Raw genomic sequence first — 24388 nt, 5'->3', positions numbered from 1 at the left:
GGTACTCGAGATTAGAGAATGGCAATGACTTTTACCAAGCATACTGTCTTCAAACACATTTTTAACAAAGCACATCCTGCACAGCCCTAAATCCATGAAACCTTGAGTCAACACAGCACATGTCTCTGCGGGCACAGGGTTGGGGCGAGGGTTACGGATTAACAGCATCTCAAGGCAGAAGAATTTCTTTTAGTACAGAACAAAACGGAGTTTCTGGCCGGGCGCGGTGGCTCACGCTTGTAATCCCAGCACTTTGGGAGGCCGAGGCGAGCGGATCACGAGGTCAGGAGATCGAGACCACGGTGAAACCCCGTCTCTACTAAAAATACAAAAAATTAACCGGGCGTGGTGGCGGGCGCCTGTAGTCCCAGCTACTCGGAGAGGCTGAGGCAGGAGAATGGCGTGAACCCAGGAGGCAGAGCTTGCAGCGAGCCGAGATTGCGCCACTGCACTCCAGCCTGGGTGACAGAGCAAGACTCCGTCTCAAAAAAAACAACAACAACAACAAAAAAAACTGAGTTTCTTATGTCTACTTTCTACATAGACACAGTAACAGTCTGATCTTTCTTTTCCCCACACTTGTTAATACTGCCAAGCATCACTTCTGCCTCCCGCAATCGGAAGGCACCTAAGGAGTGGCCGTGTAATATCCAGCAGCTTCTCAGGCGTTCCTCTCACTTCTTAAACTTGAAAGCTGCATGCTGTATCTCAGTATTCGTGTTCTTAAGTCAAGCTTCATTAATCCCAGTCCTTTCCCAAACTGGCTCTCATTTTGAACAAAAGCAAAGCCTGTGGAATGCATCAGAAAGACAGCAGAATATGCTCTGGACAGAAGGTGGACCAAGAGGCTTTTTGGTCTTAATATTCCTGTCCCACTTCACTTCTGTCCCTCTAAAGCCTCATCCTTATCCTAAGTCCTGCACTAACCTCAGCCAGAGCACTTCAAGACATGCCAGCCTTGAAAAATAATGAGAATATCCAAAGTCCTAGGCATATGTGGTGTTTTTTTGTTTTTTGTTTGTTTGTTTTTGTTTTCGTTTTTTTTTTTTTTGAGACAGATTCTGACACTTGCCCAGGCCGGAGTACAGTGGCATGATCTTGGCTCACTGCAACCAATGCCACCTGGGTTCAAGCAGTTCTCATGCCTCAGCCTCCCGAGTACCTGGGATTACAGGAGTGCACCACCGTACTTGGCTAATTTTTTATTTTTAGTAGAGATGGGGTTTCACCATGTTGGCCAGGCTGGTCTCAAACTCCTGACCTCAGGTGATCCTCCTGTCTCGCCCTCCCAAAGTGCTGGGATTACAGTCATGAGCCACTGCGCCTGGCTTGTCTTTTCTTTTTGAGGCAGTTTCACTCTTACCCAGGCTAGAATGCGGTGCCACAATCAAAGCTTACTGCAGTCTCAACCTCCTGGGCTCAAGTGGCTGAGATTACAAGTGCACAACACCATGCCTGGCTAATTTTTGTATTTTTAGTAGAGACAGAGTTTCACCATGTTGCCCAGGCAGGCCTCAAACTCCTGAGCTTGGGAGTTCAGCCCACTTTGGCCTCCCAAAGCGCTGGGATTACAGGGGTGAGCCACTATGCCCGGCCATCATATGTGTTAACTCCCTTAATTCTTGTAGCAACTTCACAAGTTAGGAAATGTAGATCAGAGAGGCTAAATAACTTACCCAAGGTTAAACAACTACTAACAGACATTTGGAGGGAGAAAAGGTAATAAAGATAAAAGAAATCAAAATGGAAAAGAGATAAACAAATACTAAGTTTGGAGCTGTGTGAGTTCCTAAATGTCTATTTTGCTGAAGGTCAGAGACAACTTTTTTGTCTTCCATGAAAAAAAAATACATAGCTTCATTTAGTTTCCTCTTTTTGGGGGGAAAATGGAGGACGCTATTAGAATGTCGTTCTGTTTATGAGATGCTAGCAATAGACAGCTGTCTTTGCTTTTCATTTTCTTACTTGATGATAACATGGTGATGAAAAAATTTTTCAGTCCCATTAACTTTTTTTTTTTTTTTTGAAATGGAGTTTCACTCTCATCACCCAGGGTGGAGTGCAATGGCACGATCTCGGCTCACTGCAACCTCCGCCTGCCGGGTTGAAGCAATTCTCTTTTCTCAGCCTCCTGAGTAGATTGGATTACAGGCGCGCGTGCTACCACGCCCAGCTACTTTTTGTGTTTTTAGTAGAGACGGGGTTTCACCATGTTAGCCAGGCTGGTCTCGAACTCCTGACCTCATGATCCCCCCACCTCAGCCTCCCAATCCTGCTGGGATTACAGGCATGAGCCACTGTGCCCGGCCCCCATTAACATTTTTTATGTTATCAGATGTAATATTGGCTCTACAAAGCCACAAGTGTGAGGCTCGGCACTAGGTCCTGGTGATGTGAAGGATCTTCACATGGTGACAACAGGCTTAGATCATGTTTCTTAAAGGTAATAAAGTAAAACACATTCTCCTTTCCCTCTAAAGGTGTTGTAAGTAGATGGGACCTAAATTAAGGCAGAGAAAAAAGGGTAAAATAAAGATAATCTGAGGACAGAGAGGAGGGACACTCCAGGAAGCAGGATTGGGTTGTATAAGCAGAGGCAGGGAGGTGAACAGGAGCAGCAGGGTGCCTCAGGTGCCAGCAGAGTCCAGGAGGTGCTTTCCTCCGCAGGCCACTCACTGTCAGGAGCCCTAGATTGATCTCCTTTCCTCAACTATCTGGATCTGGCCACCAGTGTGGTAGATACTATCCACATGTGGCTGTTGAGCACCTAAAATGTAGCTAGTGTGACTGGGGAACTAAATTTTTTTGTTTTATTTAAATTAATTTTTTTTTTTTGAGATGGAGTTTTGCTCTTGTTGCCCAGGCTGTAGTGCAATAGCGCAATCTCAGCTCACCGCAACCTCCACCTCCCGGGTTCAAGTGATTCTCCTGCCTCAGCTTCCCAAGTAGCTGGGATTACAGGCATGTGCCACCACACCCAGCTAATTTTGTATCTTTAGTAGAGATGGGCTTTCTCCACATTGGTCGGGTTGGTCTCAATCTCCCGACCTCAGGTGATCTGTCTGCCTTGGCCTCCCAAAGTGCTGGAATTACAGGCGTGAGGTACCGCGCCTGACCCTAATTAATCTGAATTTTAAAACTACAACAGTACAGAGCACACCAAGCAGGCACAAATGCCAAAAAGTCTACATAGGTGTATCATATATATAAGGTGCCAGGAATCAGAGAAAATCTTGAAAGAAGCCAGAGGAAAAAAGAGACCTTACATATAGAGGAGCAACAATAAGAATTCATCACACCACTCTTCAGAAACCATGGAAGACAGGAGAGAGGAGAGTGAAGTATTTTAAAAATATTGAAAGAACAAAAAACAGCCTAGAATTCTATATCCAGAGAAATTATCCTTCAAAAGTGAAAGGGAAGTAAAGGCTATCTCAGATAAAAATGGAGAGAATTTGTTGCCAGTAGACTTGCTTTCCAAGAAATTTTGAAGAAATTCTTCAGAGAGAAGGCAAATAGGCCGGGCACGGTGGCTCACGCCTGTAATCCTAGCACTTTGGGAGGCTGAGGCAGGTGGATTACCTGAGCTCAGGACTTTGAGACCAGCCTGGCCAACATGATGAAACCCTGTCTCTACTAAAAATACAAAAAATTAGCGGGGCGTGGTGGTGGCACACACCTGTAAACCCAGCTACTCGGGAGGCTGAGGCATGAGAATCACTTGAACCTGAGAGGCAGAGGTTTCAGTGAACTGAGATCGCACCACTGCACTCCAGCCTGGGTGACAGAGCAAGACTACATCTCAAAAAAAAAAAAAAAAAGGCAAATAATGTGGCTTAGAAATTCAGATCTGCATAAAGAAAGGAAGAGCATTAGAGAAGGAATAAGTGGAGGTAAAAATGTTTTTAATCTTAATTGATCTAACAGCAGTTGGCCACAAATAATAACAACTTGTATTTGGGCCAGGCATGGTGGCTCATGCCTGTAATCCCAGCACTTTGGGAGGCCAAGGTGGGCGGATCACGAGGTCAAGAGATCGAGACCATCCTGGCCAACATGGTGAAATCCCGCCTCTACTAAAAATACAAAAAAATTAGCTGGGCATGGTGGTGCGTGCCTATAGTCCCAGCTACTCAGGAGGCTGAGGCAGGAGAATCGCATCAACCTGGGAGGTGGAAGTTCCAGTTAGCCGAGATCTCACCATTGCACTCCAGCCTGGCGACAGAGCAAGACTCCATCTTAAAAAACAAAACAAAACAAAACAAAAAAACGTGTATTTGGTAATTACAGCTTATGGGTAAGTAGTATGATCATTGAACCTTATGGAAATAAATGACAGCAGTGTTATAAGGGATGGGAGGTAATAAATGGAAATACTCTGTCATATGGTACTTGTGTGCTGTTCATAAAGTGGTATAGTATTATTTGAAAGAGAATTTGGATTAGTTATAAACGTATACTGCAGGCTGGGTGCGGTGGCTAACACCTGTAATCCCAGCACTTTGGGAGGCCGAGGCGGGCAGATCACCTGAGGCCAAGAGTTCGAGACCAGCCTGGCCAGCATGGAAAAACCGCATCTCTACTAAAAATGCAAAAATTAGCTGGGCGTGGTGGCAGTCACCTGTAACCCAGCTACTTGGGAGGCTGAGGTAGGAGAATTGCTTGAACCTAGGAGACGGAGGTTGCAGTGAGCCAAGATCACACCACTGCACTCCAGCCTGGGCGACGTCTCAAAAAAAAAAAAAAAATGTATACTGCAAACTCAAGGGCAACCATTTAAACTATGGAAATAAAAAGTTAAAATAAATGAAAATAATTTTAAAAATAAAAAGCAAAACATTTGATAGACTAAATGAGGAGGAAAAATCAAATCATATTAAATGCTTAACTTAAAACCCGGAGAGGCAGGCCAGGCACAGTGGCTCACATCTGTAATCCTAGCACTTTAGGAAGCCGAGGCAGGCGAATCACCTGAGGTCAGGAATTCAAGACCAACCTGGCCAACATGGTGAAACCCCATCTCTACTAAAAATAGAAAAATCAGCCGGGCATGATAGCGCACGTCTGTAATCCCAGCTACTTGGGAGGCTGAGGCACGAGAAATCACTTGAACCCAAGAGGCGAAGGTTGCAGTGAGCCAAGATCATGCCACTGCACTCCAGCCTGGGCAACGGAGTGAGACTCTGTCTCAAAAAAAAAAAAAAAAGAAGGCTGAAAAAGAGTGGAACAGAAAAAAGAAAAGAAAAAAACCAAGAGCAAGAGCAGAAAAAAGAAAATAGTAACATGGGCCGGCACGGTGGCTCAAGCCTGTAATATCAACACTTCGGGAGACTAAGGCATGCCAGGTCTGTCCCGCAGACCCTGGCTGACCAATGGATGAAATGAGTACTCAGACACTGGCATGAAGTGTTAAGAGCAGCTAGTGCACTGCCCAGCTCAAGTGGCCAGAGTGCAGCCCTGAGAAGCTGGAGCTGCTTGCTTTTATTCAGTGCAGGTAGGGTGCCGAAAGCCTGGAGCAAACACAATCTGTGGATAATTAACATTTATTGTTCCCCTTTCAGGGAACCTTGTGCAGATGTTCAAAGGTCAGTTTCTGGACAACTTCAAACACAAAAGCCTGACCAAGATAACTTCCCCTTCACTCCCTTGCACATACTCCTTGCCCCCTGCCTCGAGGTTAGAGAACAGCTGCCTTCAGCTTTCTTCCCCGAAGCTATGCAGAGCCTTCTGACCTTAAAGAAGGCCTGCTCCTTTCCCTATAGTTTCTCCCACTCTGACTGATCTGCGAAGGTGGGTGGATCACTTGAGGCCAGGAGTTCAAGACTAGCCTGGCTAACGTGGTGAAACCTCGTCTCTACTAAAAATACAAAAATTAGCCAGGCATGGTGGCACACACCTGTAATCCCAGCTACTCGGGAGGCTGAGGCAGGAGGATCGCTTGAACCTAGGAGGCAGAGGTTGCAGTAAGCTGAGATTGCACCACTGCAGTCCAGCCTGGGCAGCAGAATGAGACTGTGTCTCAAAAAAAAAAAAAAAGTAACATGGCACATATTAATCCAACAACTATATCAATAATCACTTTAAATGTCAGTGATCTCAGACATCAGTTAAAAAACAGACTGTCAGCATGAATAAGCAAAACAAAACCCAACTCTATGTTGTGTACAAGAAAACCACCTTAAATTTAAAGACACATTTAGATTAAAAGCAGAAGGATGGGCCAATCATGGTGGCCCATGCCTATAATCTCAGCACTTTGGGAGGCCAAAGAGGGGATTGCTTGAGGCCAGGGGTTCGAGACCCTGGCGATATAGCAAGACCCTGTCTCTACAAAAAAAAAAAAAATGTTTTTAGCTGGGCCTGGTGGTGTGTGCCTGTAGTCCCAGCTACTTGGGAGGCTGAGATGGGAGGACCACTTGAGCACAGGAGGTTTAGCTTGCTGTGAGCCATGATCACGCCTCTGACCTCCAGCGTGGGCAACAGAGACCCTGTTTCAAAATTAAATAAGTAAATAAATGAGGAAGGTTATACCATGCTAACACTAATTAAAAGAAACCTAGAGTAGCTATATTAATTTCAGAAAAAAAACAGACTTCACAGTAAAGAAAATTAGGAATAAAGAAGGGCATTACATAATGATAAAAAGGTCTATTCTCTAAGAAGGCATAACAATCCTTTATGTGGGTACACCATCCAAGAGTGGTAAACTACATCAGGCAAAAACTGATAAAACTACAAGGAGAAATAGATGAATCCACTATTATAGTAGGAGACTTCAACACCCCTCTGTCAGTAATTGATGCATCTACCAGGAAGAAAACCAGTAAAAACATAGTTGAATCAAATAACATCATCAGTTGGCTAGATCTAATTGACATCTATAGGATTCTTCACCTAAGAGTTTCTTCTCAAGCTCACAACATTCACCAAAGTAGACCACATTCTGGACCATAAAAAAATCAGCTTAACACATTTTAAAGACTAGAAAACCTGCAGTGTCTGCTTTCAGACCACAATGGAATTGAACTAGAAATTAATAACATATTAGCCATGCACAGTGGTGTGTGCCTATAATTCCATCTACTCTGAAGAGTGAGGCAGAGAATCACTTGTGCCCAGCCTGGGCAACTTAGCAAGACCCTGTCTCAAAAAAAAAAAATGACAGCTGGAAAATTCCAACATACTTGGAGATTAAACAACACACTTATAAATAATGCTTTGGTGAAAGAATAAATCTCAAGAGAAATTTAGAAATACATTGAACTAGGCTGGGCATGGTGGCTCACGCCTGTAATCCCCATATTTTGGGAGGCTGAGGCAGGCAGATGACCTAAGGTCAGGAGTTCCAGACCAGCCTGGCCAACATGATGAAACCCCGTCTCTACTGAAAATACAAAAATTAGCCAGGCATGATGGCAGGCGCCTGTAATCCCAGCTACTTGGGAGGCTGAGGTGGGAGAATCGCTTGAACCTGGGAGGCGGAGGTTGCCGTGAACCTAGATCACGCCATTGCACTCCAGCCTGGGGGACAAGAGCGAGAGTTCATCACACACACACACAAAAAAAAAAAGAAAAGAAAAAAATAAATATATTGAACTAAATGAAAATGAAACCACAACTTAAAATTTGTGGGATTTAGCAAAAGCAGTGCTTAGAGGGAAATGTATAGCAGTAAATGCATTCTTTAAAAAGGAGATCTAAAATCAATATTTGACCTTCAAAGTCTAGAAAAAGACCAAATCCCAAATAAGCAGAAAAAATAATGATAATTGGAGTAGAAATCAAATAAATTAAATAGGGGAAATGGGTACAGAAAATCAGTGAACCCAAAAGCTGGTTCTGTGAAATAAAATTGATAAACCTCTAGTAAGGTTAAGGAAAAAAGAGAAGACTAATTACTGGTATCAGAAGTGAAAGAGGGACCATCACTACTGATCCATGTACCTTTATTATCCATTATCCATGAGTAATAAACAGGGATATAATTAAAACTCTGTGCCCACAAATATGACCACCTAGAGGAAATTGATGGATTCCTTAAAAGATAGAATCTGCCAAAACTCACCAAAGAAGAAAAAGATCATCTGAATACGTCTATATCTATTAAAGACATTTAGTGAATGATTAATGACTGAAAACAGAAGCACCAAGCACAGATGGGTTCGCTAGTAGATTCTACTTAACATTTGTGGAAGAAATTATACCAGTTAGCTATAGTCTCTTCCAGAAAGTAAAAGCAAAGGGGATACTTTCTGACTCATTCTGTGAGGCCAACATTATTCTAATACCAAAACCAAATCTGACGATGTATAGGAAGAATTATACACCACCACCAAGTAGGATTTACTCCAGGTATGCAAGACTGGTTCGATATTAGAAAAGCAATTAATGTAGCCCATCATCTCAAATCAGAAAGAAAGTCATATGATCATATCAATAGATATGGAAACAGCGTTTGACAAAATTCAATACCCATTCATGATAAATACTCAGCAAACTAAAATACAGGAGACCTTCCTCAATTTAAGAACATCTACTAAAGTCTTACAGCTAACATCATACTTAATGGTGAGAAACTAGGTGGTTTCTCCTAAAAAATGATCTTATATCTCCTGATCTTAATCAGGAACAAGGCAAGGATGTCCTCTCTCACCATTTCTATTCAATGTCTTAGCAGAAGTCCTAGTGAATGTACTAAGACTAGAAAAGGAAACAAAGGTACATAGATTAGGAAGGAATTAAACTGTCTTTGTTTACAGATGATATGATTGTCTATGTGGAAAATCCCAAAGAAACAACAACAAAGCCTCCTGGAACTAATGACCAATTACAGCAAGGTAGCAGGATACAGCCTTGTTAATATCCAAAATAAATTGCTTTCCTATATATCAGAAATGAACAGGCTAGCTGGGCACATCTATAGTGGCTCACATCTATAATCCAAGCACTTTGGAAAGCCGAGGCAGGTAGATCACCTGAGGCCAGGAGTTTGAGACCAGACTGTCCAACATGGTGAAACCCCATCTCTACTAAAAATACAAAAATTAGCCCAGCATGATGGCACATGCCTGTAATCCCAGCTACTCAGGAGACTGAGTCAGGAGGATCACTTGAACCCAGGAGGCGGTGGTTGCAGTGAGCTGAGATCAAGCCACTGCACTCCAGCCTGGGTGACAGAGTGAGATGCTGTCTCAAAAAAAGAAAAAGAAAAAAGAAATGAACAGGCCAGGCACAGTGGCTCATGCCTGTAATCCCAGCACTTTGGGAGGCCAAGGCAGGCAGGTCACTTGAGGTTAGGAGTTCAAGACCAGCCTGGCCAACATGGCAAAACCCCATCTCTACTAAAAATACAAAAATTAGCCAGGTGTGGTGACATGTGCCTGTAATCCCCAGCTACTTGGGAGGTTGAGGCACAAGAATCACTTGAACCCAGGAGGTGGAAGTTGCAATGAGCCAAGGTCACCCCACTGCACACTGCATTCCAGCCTGGACGACAGAGCAAGACCCTGTCTCAAAAAAAAAAAAAAAAAAAAAGAAATGCACAGTTAGAATTTGAAATTTAAAATAATACCATTTACATTAGCAACGAAAAAAGAAATAAATATAAATCTGACAAAATATGTTTAATATCTGATATGGTTTGGTTGTGTCCCCTCCCAAATCTCATCTTGAATTGTAGTTCCCATAATCCCCACGTGTCATGGGAAGGACCAGGTGGAGATAATTGAATCATGGGGGGCAATTTCCCCCATCCCGTTCTTGTGATAGTTAGTTTTCATGAGATCTGATGGTTTTATAAGAGGTTTCCCCCTTCGCTGGACACTCATTCTCTCTCCTGCCACCCTGTGAAGAGGTTCCTTCTGCCATGATTGTAAGTTTCCTGAGGCCTCCCCAGCCATGTGGAACTGTGAGTCAATTAAACCTCTTTACTTTATAAACTGCCCAGTCTCGGGTATGTCTTTATCAGCAGCATGAGAAAGGACCAATACAGTATCTATGTGAGGAGAACTACAAACCTTGAAATAAAGAATGAAATAAATGAAGAGAGAATCTATGTTCGTTGAAGGAAGATGAATGTTGTTAACACATCAGTTTTTTACAACTTGATCTTCAGATTCTGAGTAGTCCCAGTCAGAATCCTAGGAAGTCATTTTCTGAATATCAACAAACATTCAGAAGTTTATATGGACAGCCAAAAGACTCATAATAACCAAAACAACACTGAAGAACAACAAAATTGGAGGACTGACACTACTGGACTTCAAGACTTGCTATAAAGCTAGTCGTCAAGATAGTGTAGTATTGGTGAAAGAACAGACAGATAAATGGAACAGAGGGCCCAGAAATAGACTCATACAAATACAGCCAACTGATGTTTTACAAAGGAGCAAATCCAATTCAATGGAAAGGTGACAGTCTTTTCCACAAATGGCACTAGAACTGGACATCCATATGCAAAAAAAAAAAAATACGTCTAGACACAGTCCTTACATCCAATGTACAAAAATTAACTCAAATGGCTTATAAACCTAAATGTAAAATGCAAAATTGTAAAACTCCAAGGTAATAACATAGGAGAAAATCTAGGTGACCTTGGGTTTAGTAGTGACTTTTTAGATACAACACTAGAAGCATGATCCATGAAAGAAAAAAAATTAAGTAATACCTCATTAAAATTTAAAACTTTCTGCTCTCTGAAAGATACTGTTGGCTGGGCATGGTGGCTCAGGCCTGTAATCCCAGGACTTTGGGAGTCCGAGGCAGGTGGATCACCTGAGGTCAGGAGTTTGAGACCAGCCTGGCCAACATGATGAAACCCCGCCTCTACTAGGAATAGAAAAATTAGCCAGGCATGGTGGCACACGCCTGTAATCCCAGCTACTTGGGAGGCTGAGGCAGGAGAATCGCTAGAACCTGGGAGGCAGAGGTTGCAGTGAGCCGAGATCACGCCATTGCACTCCAGCCTGGGTGACAGAGCAAGTCTCCATCTCAAAAAAAAAAAGATACTGTTAAGACAATGAAAAGACAAACCACAGACTGGGAGAAAAAACTGCAAAACATATATTTGATAAAGGACAGGTATCTAAAACACACAAGGAACTCTTAAAACTTAACAATAAAAAGGCAAACAGCCAAATGAGAAACAGGCAAAAGATTTTAACAGACAATTAAAGATAAACAGATGGCAGATAAACATATGAAGAGATGCTCAGCATTACATGTTATTAGAGAACTTCAAATTAAATCAACAATGAGATGCCTTTACACAACTATTAGAATGGCTAAAATTTGACAACACCAAATGCTAGCAAGGATGTGGAGCAACAGGAACTCTGATATATCACTGATGGTGAGGCAACATGCACTGCAACCACTTTGGAAGACAGTTTGGCAGTTTCTTACAAAACTAAACATACTCTTACCATACAATCCAGTGATCATGCTCCTTGTTATATACCCAAAGCAGTTGAAAACTTATGTCTGCACAAAAACCTGCACACAAATGTTTATTGCAGCTTTATTCATAATTGCCAAAACTTGGAAGTAACCAAAATGTCTTTCAGGAGGTGAATGGATAAACAAACTGGCACATCCATACAATGGAATGTTACTCACTAATAAAAAGAAATGAGCTGGATTGCCATTCTCAAATCATGAAAAGACATAAAGGAACCCTAAAAGCATATTGCTAAGGGAAAGAAGCCAATCTGAAAAGCCTACATACCATATGATTCTAACTATATGACTTCTGGCAAATGCAAAACTCTGGAGACAGTAAAATGATCAGAGGTTGCCAGGGGTTCAGGGTATTGAGGGAGGGAAAGATGAATAGGTAGAGACATGAGATTTTTAGGGCAGTGATGCTTTTCTGTATGAAACAATAATAATGGACACATGTCATATACTTGTCAAAACTCATATAAGGTACAAGATAAAGAGTGAATCTTAATGTAAACTATGGACTTCAGTTAATGTATCAATATTGATTCCTCAGTTATCACAAATGTACCACACTAATACAAGATGTTTATAATAGGAGGAACTTGTGGGGAGAAGGTATGTAGGAATTCTCTGTACTTTTCAGTCAATATTTTTGTAAACCTAAAGTTGCTCTAAAAAAAGAAAGTTGATTAAAGAACAGCAGTATAAATCGTTGTATGTTGATTACATGTTGATTGACAATATTTTGGATATACTATGTTAAAGTGTATCACTAAAACTAAATCACCTATTTATTTTTATTTTTTTTAAACTCCTAGAAAATTTTCTATTACATCTGTGACTCACATTCTAATTTTGTTGAACAGTGCTGGTCTAGAACCAGGTTCTTGCACCTCTAGTGTACCAGCCCAGTTCTCTGTCTCTGCTTCTAGGCCCTATGGTTTCAGGATCTTTTATCAAGCATCTCTTCTTTTTAATCACCTTGCTATTAACAGCATTTTAGAGTCTTTATTTGTTTTGGAAAGTCATCAAGATTCCTCTACATCACATCCTGGCTTCAGTGTCCCTTCCCCATACTGTACTCTATATTCTGGCTTCCAGCATCCCCCTGTGTATATGGTACTCTGGCTTGTGTAACTTCCTCTTGTTAACAGCCAGTTTGATTTAGTCATCTCCTGGCTGGTCTCAGGAGTATTCCCACATTTCTGCTCAGATTGTGCTCTCAGTCTACTTCAAGAAGCACTTCCTTTTCCAAGAAGGCCTCCGTCTTCAGTTACACCTCACATTAAAGACTGCAGCCCTTAGTTATCTCTCAATATGTAAGCAATGCATTTTTACCCCTGTATTACACTTGTGATATATTTGCATATAGTTCTATCCCGCCTAATTGGATTGTAAATTCACCAAAAGTAGACTGTTGCCACTCCTTTGATATTCCAAGGTTGTGTGGGATGGCATATGCATGAGATCACAGGCTTTGTTTTTAGACATTGGTGTTTAAGTTCCAGTCTCCCATTTAGCATATTTGTGGCCTTAAACATGTCACTTAACTCTCTTAAAGTTTCCCCATACGTAAAATGGGGATGATAATCCTATTACATAGGATTGTTGGAGGGGTCCGTGTTTGGTGTTTAGATGCCATTAGACGCACTCAGACTTCTGCAAAATGGAGACAGCAGGCAAGGCGCTGTTTCCAATGCCAAAAGTTGCTCTTGCATTTTACTGTGAAGTTCATATCAAGTTCACTTTATGTGAGAAGTGGTTAACAACCCTTTCCGTTCAATCACCACTGTCTTCTCCATGAGCTAGGATTTCCCATAACTATTTAAACACATTTCATGATTTTTTATGAAGAATTAAAATTTAGGTGTGTGAAGAGCAGTCATTGTCTTCACAACTCAGGCAGTCTTTCACTTACAGAGCAAAGCCTAGTCTTGCTCACAGTTTCTTTCAACCTGATTTACTATCAGAAAAGTTCTGTTTATTTTACTGGCTTAAAAATATTCTTTCTCCAATCTAGTTTCTCTTATCAGAAAAGAGAAACAATTTACAACATAGTACTTAAATAAAAAGTACTTTTAGGTACATGTGATTTTCTTTATATAAGTGTTATTTTAATTTAAGCTGATTACTTAAAGGGAGGTTTACACTCAGGACTGCATATTTTTCTTTATCAAACAAGAGGCTTCTCTTTTTTCACATGAGGATAAGTAAGATGCTGCCTTTTAGCACTTCACACAATGCCTGACTCTTAGTCAATGAATGAAAGGGGCTTGTGGTATCATATGGTCCCATCAGGTCATAGATGTATAAGAATTTTGGCTGAATTAATATCACATGACTTTGAAATCTGAGTGACATGGTTTTTATCAATTTTAAAATGGTGTTATGTTTGGTTTGGAGATCAAGTTAATATAAAATGTAGAATGAAATGTAATTTAGTGCTTTTGAACCATTACATGACCTGATGTTTGAAATTCTTTTCTAAAGCATAAAATACATGTATTGTTTGTTTGTTTGTTAAGTGAGACGGAGTCTCACTCTGTTGCCCAGGCTGCAGTGCAGTGGCGTGATCTCGGCTCACTGCGACCTCTGCCACCCAGGTTCAAGCGATTCTCGTGCCTCAGCTTCCTCAGTAGCTGGGACTACAGGCACACGCCACCACGCCTAGCTAATTTTTTGTTTTGTTTTGAGACAGAGTCTCGCTCCGTTGCCCGGGCTGGAGTGCAGTGGTGTGATCTCCGCTCACTGCAAGGTCTGCCTCCCGGGTTCACACCATTCTCCTGCCTCAGCCTCCTGAGTAGCTGGGACTACCCGCCACCACACTCGGCTAATATTTTGCATTTTTAGTAGAGACAGGGTTTCACCGTGTTAGCCAGGATGGTCTCAATCTCCTGACCTCGTGATCTGCCCGCCTTGGCCTCCCAAAGTGCTGGGATTACAGGCGTGAGCCACCGTGCCCGGCCGTGTATTTACTTTTATAGCTATTTATGAATATTATTTTGGGGGCTATAGTTTTTTTGGTTTTGTTTTTTTGGGTTTTTGGGTGGTTTTTTGGGTTTTTTTTTTTTTTTTTTTTCTGAGACAGGGTCTCACTCTGTTGCCCAGGCTGGAGTGAGTGGTGCGATCTTGGCTCACCAACAGGAGACTACTCAGCCTCCTGACTAGCTGAGATTACAGGCATGTGCCACCATGCCCGGCTAATTTTGTATTTTTAGTAGAGACGGTTTCTCCATGTTGGTGAGGCTGGTCTCGAACTCCCTGACCTCAGGTGATCCGCCGGCCTTGGCCGCCCAAAGTGCTGGGATTACAGGCGTGAACCACCGAGCCTGGCCTAAATTTTTTTTTGTAGAGATAGAAGTCTCACTCTGTTGCTCAGGATGGACTTGAACCCCTGGGCTCAAGTTACCCTCCCGCTTGGCCTCCCACAGTGCTGGGATTATAGGCATAAACCATCACATCTGGCTGGGCTACAGTCTCAATTACTTCTCTGCACATGGCACATTTCGGGAGGGACAGATTTAATTCCTAAGTAAGAATCCAGGTAATTAATTACTGTATTTTCTTCTTCTCACATTTTTTTTTAAGATGGAGTCTCGCTCTGTTGCCCAGGCTGGAGTGCAGTGGCACAGTCTTGGCTCATTGCAACCTCTGCCTCCCAGGTTCAAGCAATTCTCGCACCTCAGCCTCCCAAGTAGCTGGGATTACAGGCGCACACCACCACGCCTGACTACTTTTTTGTATTTTTAGTAGAGTTGAGGGTCTCACCATGTTGGCCAGACTGGTCTTGAACTCCTGACCTCAGATGATCCGCCCACCTCGGCCTCCCAAAGTGCTGGGATTACAGGCATGAGCCACCGCACCTGGCCCACATTTGTTTTAAAGAAATAGAGATGTCTCAGTGGGCTACACAATAATTTTGGATGAATGCAGCTTGCATACATGGTAGAGAGTATCTTGAAGTGAATATACAGAATCATTTTCATTCATTCGTACTTCAATACTGGTATCTTTTTTGCTTCCTATTTTTTTGGAGACAGAGTGTCATGCTGTCGCCCAGGCTGGAATGCAGTGGCGCAGTCTTGGCTCACTGCAACCTCCGGCTCCCGGGTCCAAGATATTCTCCTGCCTCAGCCTCCCGAGTAGCTGGAACTACAGGTGCGCACCACCATGCTCAGCTAATTTTTGTATTTTTTAGTAGAGACGGGGTTTCACCATATTGGCCAGGCTGGTCTCGAACTCTTGACCTCATGGTCTGCCCGCCTCAGCCTCCCAAAGTGCTGGGATTACAGGCGTGAGCCACTGCGCCCGGCCATGTATTTACTTTTTATAACTATTTATGAATATGATTTTGGGTGTTTGTTTTTGTTTTTGTTTTGAGACAGAGTCTCACTCTGTTGCCTAGGCTGGAGTGTAGTGGCACAATCACAGCTCACTGCAGCCTTGACCTCCCAGGCTTAAGCAGTCCTTCCACTTCAGCCTCCCAAGTAGCTGGGACCCCAGGCATGCCACCAAACCTGGCCAATTTTAAATTTTTATTTTTTCTTGAGATGGAATTTTGCTCTTGTTGCCCAAGCTGGAGTGCAATGGCACAATCTTGGCTCACTGCAACCTCTGCCTCCTGGGTTCAAGCGATTCTCCTGCCTGAGCCTCCTGACTAGCTGGGATTACAGGCATGCACCACCAGGCCCGGCTAATTTTGTATTTTTAGCAGAGACAGGGTTTCACCATGTTGGTCAGGCTGGTCTCGAACTCCCGACCTCAGGTGATCCACCAGCGTCAGCCTCCCAAAGTGCTGGGATTACAGGCATGAGCCATCGAACTCGGCCTAAATTTTTTTTTGTAGAAATATAAGTCTCACTATGTTGCTCAAGATGGTCTTGAACCCGTGGGCTCAAGTGACCCTCCCGCTTGGCCTCTCAAAGTGCTGGAATTATAGGCATAAACCACCACATCTGGCTGGGCTACAGTCTGAATCACTTCTCTGCACATGGCACATTTTGAGAGGGACAGATTTAATTCCTAAGTAAGAATCCAGGTAATTAATTACTGTATTTTCTCCTTTTCACATCTGTTTTAAAGAACTAGAGATGTCTCATTGGGCTACATGATGACTTTGGATGAATGCAGCTTGCATACATGGTAGAGAGTATCTTGAAGTGAATATACAGAATCATTTTCATTCATTTGTATTTCAACATTTCAACACTGGTACCTTTTTTGCTTCCTACTTTTTTTTTTTTTTTTTCGAGACAGAATGTCACTCTGTCGCCCGGGCTGGAGTACAGTGGCACGATCTTGGCTCACTGCAACCTCCGCCTCCCGGGTTCAAGCAATTCTCCTGCCTCAGCCTCCCGAGTAGCTGGGACTACGTGCATGCACCACCATGCCTGGCTAATTTGTGTATTTTCTAGCAGAGACAGGGTTTCACCATATTGCCCAGGCTGGTCTCGAACTCCTGACCTTGTGATCCGCCCGCCTCAGCCTCCCAAAGTGCTGGCATTACAGGCGTGAGCCACCGTGCCCGGCCTGCTTCCTATCTTTAATGACCAGTTATGAACATAAATAATATGTGACTAAAAATATGTTAAAGTGTGTTAAAGCTAAAACCTCCACAGCATTAGTATTTAGCTGAGTGACACCCCAGCTAAGTGATGATGAGGCCACATGACTAAGCCAATTGCCCACTCACCCAGCCTTCTCCAACTACTGTGAATATGCATACAGGAGCCTCTCCAAAGGTTTACACTGATTCCATTTCCATGGAGAATACTCAATATATAGGCCAAAGAAAAGCAAATCTGATGCTTTCATTGCCTTTTACATTGTTTTCTCTGCACTGAGATGGGATGCCTGTGTCTGTTAAAACACAGCCCCTTTTAGCTTCTCTCTCTGACCATTCAGCCCAGCTTACACTGAGTGAAGCCCATTCCCTGCCAACCACACTATGTCTTCACATACTGCCTCACAGTAGTCTCAGTCTAGGATAGCGATGACACACAGAAAAGCTTGTGACTACTTCTGGTTGCCTTAGAAATCAGCCCGAGGCATCCTGAAGGATCAACAGTAGGTAGCTGAAAGTCTGAAAGAGGGTCAGAAACTTTAATGTCTGGAAAACAGTGCTTTGCAGAATAGAGAATGAGTGATTAGAACACGGGAGAGCAGACACAGAGTTGGAGAGAGAGGAGCAACGATATACATAAAGCTGGCAATTGATAGGGCAATGGTGGAAGCAAAAGGCGTCAGAACAGCATGAGGCAGTGACTCAAGGTGCTACGAGGAGGAAGTGGAATGGGACTAGCGAAGGATCAACAAACAGGATCTGAGTCTTTGGTGACAGACTCAGAATGGTTGAGGCTGAGTGCAGAGGAAGAGTAGGTATTATTTTTCTGCTATTTTGGGCAAGAGAATATTCAATCTGGGAATGAGTATAGCCCAAGGATGAAAATGATGAGCTCTGGAGTCATGTAGGCACATATCTTGACTCTGAAACTACTCCTGGGGCCTTTGACAAATCATGAAACCTCTCATAGCCTCGGTCCCTTTGCTAAGATTAGGGGATAATAAAGACCTATCTCATAAGATTGTTTGGAAGCCTAAGTAAAATAATCAATTTAAGTTCATAGTGTAATGCCTAGTGTATACTAAACTCAATAAATGTTGCTATGGAAACAATATAAGAACTTCTTAGAAAAGAAAAATATAAAACAGTATTATGAGTCTGTCTTTTTAAGAAATTAGCTTTATTAATACTTACTAGACAAATAGTCTTTTGTTTTTTCCAGTTCTGTCTTACAAAATCTTTCCCTTATTTTGCTAACAGAAGCCAAAGAAACCAAAATATTTATAATGCAGGTTGTTAAACATAGAACCTATTTACTAACTAATCAGATTAAGAAGAGGTCTCCAGGATGCTTAAACATGACTGTTCTCTATCCTAAGTAACTATTTCTCAGCTATATTTTTTTGCATTAAATTTTTAAAAAATTTTGTCATACAGTTTTATTACCAGTTTAAAATGTAAACCTTTGACAAGAATCATGAAAGATGTTAGATAGCTGTTGTTGGAAATTAATGACAGCTTATAAATTATATTGCTTGCTAATAACTTTGCACATAACTCCACTTAAAATGTACATACCAACTTTTGCTTGTTTTCTTGTACTTACCGACTTTGAAAACTTTTCTCATCAAAGCTAAGTTCTTTGTCCTAGCAATAATATGCAAAAACAGTGGTTTGTGATATTTGAAATAGCAATATGGTCTTCTCTGTCCAGTGTTAATATAAAGGTACTTCTGACAGTTTCAACCTCAAACAAAATGTGGCTCTCTTTGTTTATTCTTTTATCAGAGTGCAGTCCTGCCTGTTGGAAGAGAGAAATGCCTTCTGCTATACATGGAAATTGTGTCCCAAATCAACTCCCTAATATAATTCATACTAGAGCATGTTTCCTGAAACCTTTCTCCAAATCCTGGTATAATTTCTCTTTTTGATCTTCTAGATTGGCCTGAGCTAAAAATACTCAAGACGCTCAGATTGCAGTAGGTTCCTATTCCCCATTAGAAAAGAAGATTCAGGTGAGGAAACACATTTACCATGGAGTTTGGAGCCAATAATAATCATCATCATAAAAAGCTTATCCCTGAGGTAGAAGGGGCCCAAGTGTTTTGAGGGAAAGTGCTCTCTGCCTATTTAGTTCAGCGAGCACCAATGGTGCTGGCCGGACAGCGCTGAATGGAGAATAAACCACCCCTGCACCCTCAAAGGGGTGCTTAGTCTAGTGAGGAGCATTGATATTAGACAAACAGCATAAATTACCATGTCATGGAAGGATAAGGTTTTCTCTGAGAGAGTTTGTGGAAGATCTGAGGGAGTGACGTTTAAGCTGAAATTGAAGAGTGGTCTACATAAGGACCGTAGTAGTCCCAGCTACTCAGGAGGCTGAGGCAGGGGAATCGCTTGAACTCAGGAGGCGGAGGTTGCAGTGAGCCGAGATCACGCCCACTGCACTCCAGCCTGGTGACAGAGCAAGACTCTGTCTGAAAAAAAAAAAGAAAAAAAAAAAGAAACCAGTGATGACCTAGACAAGAGCAGTCAGTGAAGTAGTGGGGGGAAAAGGGGGTGGCGGATGAAAACCCAGCAAAAGTGGATTGAGGAGAAAAGGTGAGGTGAGAAAATGGAGAAGGATCACAGGTAACTACTCAAATTATATTGTGAAGAGGAGTAAAAAAGGTGGGTAAAAATCGGAGCAGGGGGTACAATAGAGGAAGAGCTTTCCTCTTTCGTTAAAGATGACATATACTGAAGCCTATTTGTATGTGGATGGGAGTGATCCAGCAGCAGGGAGATTTTGAGGAAAGGGAATCTGATAATTGCAAAATTGAGTCTTGAAGCTCAACAAGCACAGGTGGAAGGCTTGGCTTTGGAAAGGCGTAGGGGCAGTGTTTCCTCTGTAAAGGCAGGAAGGCAGAGTTGGGACAGAGGCAAGGTGGTGGTTCTGGAAGCGGGGAGGGAGGAGCTCCCGAGGGACTGCTTCTGATTCCTCAGGGAAGGCTATGGCAAAGTCCTCAGGTAGGAGGGAACACTGCGGGAGGAGAGTGTAGGAGGTATGTGGGGCTGGGCGTGGTGGCTCACAACTGCAATCCAGCACTTTGGGAGGCCGAGGTGGGCAGATCACTTGGGGTCAGGAGTTCAAGACCATCCTGGCCAACATAGTGGAACTTCGTCTCTGCTAAAAATTACAAAAATTAGCCGGGCATGGTGGCACACATCTGTAGTCCCAGCTACTCAGGAGGCTGAGGCAGGAGAATCGCTTGAACCCAGGAGGCGGAGGTTGCAGTGAGCTGAGATCATACCACTGCACTCCAGCCTGGGTGACAGTGCAAGACTCCATCTAGGAAAAAAAAAAGTGTCCCTAACTGGGACATGGTGTAGGAGTTTTAGATCTGTACCATGGAAATAGAATAAAGGGCATCCAACTTAAAATGTTCTAATACTTCCCTTTCATAAGGGTTTAGGTGGTGTTCATTCTTTTTTTTGAGATGGAGTCTTGCTCTGTTGCCCAGGCCGGAGTGTAGTGGTGCTATCTCGGCTCACTACAACCTCCACCTCCCAGGTTCAAGCAATTCTCCTGCCTCAGCTTCCCAACTAGCTAGGACTACAGGCATGTACCACCACGCCCAGCTAATTTTTCTTTTTTAGTAGAGATGGGGTTTCGCCATATTGGCCAGGCTGGTCTCAAACTCCTGACCTCAGGATCCACCCGCCTTGGCCTCCCAAAGTGCTGGGATTACAGGCGTGAACCACTGCGCCCAGCCTAGATGGTGTCCATTCTTCAGAAGTGAGGAAACTGTTTAGTCCACAAGTTTCAGCAGGAGAATGAAACACTTCATAAACTTAAGGCCGTGTCTTCTGATTTCCAGTTTGCTAAAGCAGAGGCATACTACTATCAATAGCATCAATAAATGATGATGGAAAAAGCATGGAAATACAATATGGTTCCAAAATGGGAAACTAAAATAGAGGAAGAGGAAAAGAGACCACAAAGTGAGAAAACAGAAGATACTAAAAAATGGGACTATCTAGTGCCTGAGAGGGAACTGAGTCTTATAAACACACACATACACCAGGCTGAACGAACCAGAGGCCTCAGGGACCACAAACACCAACTGCTCCCTCAACGAATTCCCAGTGAAATACTTTCCCCGAAAATACTAACACTGGAAAAGGATGGAAAGCATGAAAATATTCAGAAAACACACAAAACTGAAACCAGTAAGCACAAGGTGGCATGGACAAAGGAACAGATGAAGGGACATCAAGACCAAATGATCTGAGGGAGAGAACTCAGAGCACAGACACGCTCAGAAGCGCTCCAGCCCCGTTCCATCTTTCCTAAAATCTCAAGTGGAAAAAAGAGAATGTGAAAGAGTTTGAATGGGTCACAGCTTATCCAGTTTTGCAACCTTACCAGAAAGCACTTAGGAAAGTGATGATTCTGATTGAGAAAAAAAAAAAGAGGGTGAAATTAAGAAACCACTCCGAAGGGAGCTCTTGAGTATGCCACCATTTTTGAGAAGTCAACTATAAAAAAATGTTTAAATTCTTTTATATTTTTTAGACTAGCATACTTTTATAATCATTAATGCAATAAAACATATACTCCCTGGTTTTTTTAAATGCATCAAACTGGCAAAAATTTAAAAAGCCACAAGCACAGTATTTCCAAGTGTTTCAGCTGGCTGTGTGACAACTCTAAAACTTAGTGACTTAAAGCAACCACCACTTTATTATATCTCGCAATTCTATGTCAGGAAATCAGACAGAGCTCAACTGGACATTTCTGTCCCATGAGGTACCACCTGAGCTGCCTGGGGATATTCAGGTGATGACTGGGCTCATCTGGAGGGTCCAAGATGGCTTCCCTACATGCCCTTGGCAGGGAAGGCTAGAAAGCTGGGCCTCCCTGGCCCATCTCTCATTTGCAGCTCTCCATGTAGTTTCAGTGTCACGTGGTAGTTGGACTTATTATTCGGTGACTCACGACTCCACGAATGTGTATTCCAAGAGGGCTGTTGGAAGCTAGAAGGCTTCTTATGACTTAGCCTCATAAGTCCCAGAACATCACTTCTGTATTCTACTGGTCACATAAGTCACCAAGACCAGCTTAAATCCAAGGAGAGGGAAAACGGACTCCTATTTGGGCTGGGCACGGTGGCTCCCACCTATAATCCCAGCACTTTGAGAGGCTGAGGCAGGCGTTATCACTTGAGGTCAGGAGTTCGAGACCAGCCTGGCCAACAAGGTGAAACCCCATCTCTACTAAAAATACAAAAAAAATTAAGACGGGTGTGGTGGCTCGTGCCTGTAATCCCAGCTACTCGGGAGTCCGAGGCAGGACAATCAGTTGAACACAGGAGGCAGAGGTTACAGTGAGCTGAGATCTGGCCACTGCACTCCACCCTGGGGGACAGAGTGAGACTCTGTCTTAAAAAAAAAAAAAAATTGTAGCCATTTTTAAATCTCCCCCTCCAAGACTCTGAAAAGTCTTAACTCACACACCTTCATCCTTCACTATGCTTTTCATTATTCTTTTAACACTGCTAATCACAACACTTTTCTAGAAATCCAAAAACCTACAATTTCACAGCCTCTGAGTTGATCTTGACTAAAGTGGCATGGCTCCCTCTCTGTAGGAGTAAATATAGCAGAGGATGTACAAGCCTGTTACAATTATGCAGAAACACATTGTCTTGTACTCTCCAATCCACCTAAAACTTAATGAGATATCATATTCCTAAGCCTAAACCCTAACTCTGTCTGGGAGTAATGACTCTAGCATGTAGCCCCTCTGTACTTCAAGGGGTTTACAACTCATGTGGGGAAGAAAACATTGAAGAAGAAAAAAAAATAGCACATCTGGTTATGCAGTATAAAGTGTTTTATTGAAAATATGGACTAGAGTAGGGCAGCAATTTACGGGGAACTGAGAATGGACCTTGGATGATAACTTCTTAGGCAGCGGAGACAGGAGGAAGGCATGGCCACAATTCCACCCTGATTCCTACCACCATCAGCACAGAAATAAGGCTCCTCCCCAGGCCTTGGAGACATCCATGGAAAAGATTTGTGAATACATGAGATGAGAACAGACAGGACAACTGATTTAAGAACAAGGTGCTATTAACAAAACCCTGGAGGAAAAGAAAGGCCTTGAGAAGGTGATGAGTTTTATTTATTTATTTTTGATGGATTCTGGCTCTGTCGCCCAGGCCAGAGTGCAGTGGCGCGATCTCGGCTCACTGCAAGCTCCACCTCCTGGGTTCCCGCCATTCTCCTGCCTCAACCTCCTGGGTAGCTGGGACTACAGGCACCTGCCACCATGCCACGCAAATTTTTTGTATTTTTAGTAGACACAGGATTTCATCGTGTTAGCCAGGATGGTCTCGATCTCCTGACCTCGTGATCTGCCCACCTCAGCCTCCCAGAGTGCTGGGATTACAGGTGTGAGCCACCATGCCTGGCCGAGTTTTATTTTTAAAAGATAACATGGCCGGGTTTAGTGGCTCATGCCTATAATCCCAGCACTTTGGGAGGCCGAGGTAGGTGGATCACCTGAAGTCAGGAGTTTGAGACCAGCCTGGCCAACATGGTGAGGCCAACTAAAAATACAAAAATTAGCCAGGAGTGGTGGCAGGCACCTGTAATCCCAGCTACTCAGCAGGCTGAGGCAGGAGAATCCCTTGAACCTGGGAGGCAGAGGTTGCAGTGAGCCAAGATCACGCCATTGCACTCCAGCCTAGGAGAAAAGAGCGAAACTCCATCTCAAAAAATAAAATATAACATGTATTTTTCAGTTCAGAAATTTAAAGAAAAAGTAGCTCATGATAACCACTGTTGATTATTTTATCTATACTTTTTTGAAATGGAGTCTCACTCTGTCGCCCAGGCTGGTTTGCAGTGGCCCAATCTTGACTCAGTGCAACCTCCACCTCCCAGGTTCAAGCAATTCTCCTGCCTCAGCCTCCTAAGTAGCTGGGATTACAGGTGCCCACCACCATGCCCGGCTAATTCTGTATTTTTTAATAAAGGATTTCTCCATGTGGGCCAGGCTGGTCTTGAACTCCTGACCTCAAATGATCCACCCGCCTCAGCCTCCCAAAATGCTGGATTACAGGTGTGAGCCACTGCACTGGCCACTGTTGATAACTTTAAAAAGTACAGGTTAGAAAATTCAATAGTTGGCCGGGCGCAGTGGCTCACACCTGTAATCCTAGCACTTTGGGAGGCCGAGGTGGGCAGATCACAAGGTCAGGAGATCAAGACTATCCTGGCCAACACGGTGAAACCCCGTCTCTACTAAAAATACAAAAATAATTAGCCAGGCATGGTGGCGGGCGCCTGTAGTCCCAGCTACTCAGAAGACTGAGGCAGGAGAATGGCGTG

The 24388-nt window shown here is 43.1% G+C and overlaps 1 protein-coding gene and 1 long non-coding RNA gene across 2 annotated transcripts in view; one reads left to right on the top strand and one right to left on the bottom strand.

Moving 5' to 3' along the window:
• Positions 1 to 17154, bottom strand: part of ATE1 (arginyltransferase 1) — a 206714-nt gene extending 189560 nt beyond the window's left edge. The window contains exon 1 of the mRNA XM_058435949.1: positions 17135 to 17154. The gene's annotated coding sequence lies outside the window, so the exon portion shown is untranslated. The remainder of the gene's footprint in view (positions 1 to 17134) is intronic.
• A 1752-nt stretch (positions 17155 to 18906) lies between these two features.
• On the top strand, positions 18907 to 21622 carry LOC116482602 (uncharacterized). Its single transcript, XR_009212690.1, has 2 exons — positions 18907 to 19020; positions 20866 to 21622. It is a non-coding gene; the product is annotated as an uncharacterized LOC116482602 (long non-coding RNA).
• Positions 21623 to 24388: the final 2766 nt, after the last annotated feature.

Source organism: Hylobates moloch, unplaced genomic scaffold (assembly GCF_009828535.3).
Source record: "Hylobates moloch isolate HMO894 unplaced genomic scaffold, HMol_V3 SCAFFOLD_3, whole genome shotgun sequence".
Classification (NCBI taxonomy): Eukaryota; Metazoa; Chordata; class Mammalia; order Primates; family Hylobatidae; genus Hylobates; species Hylobates moloch.
This window is presented reverse-complemented; position numbering and strand designations above follow the sequence as displayed.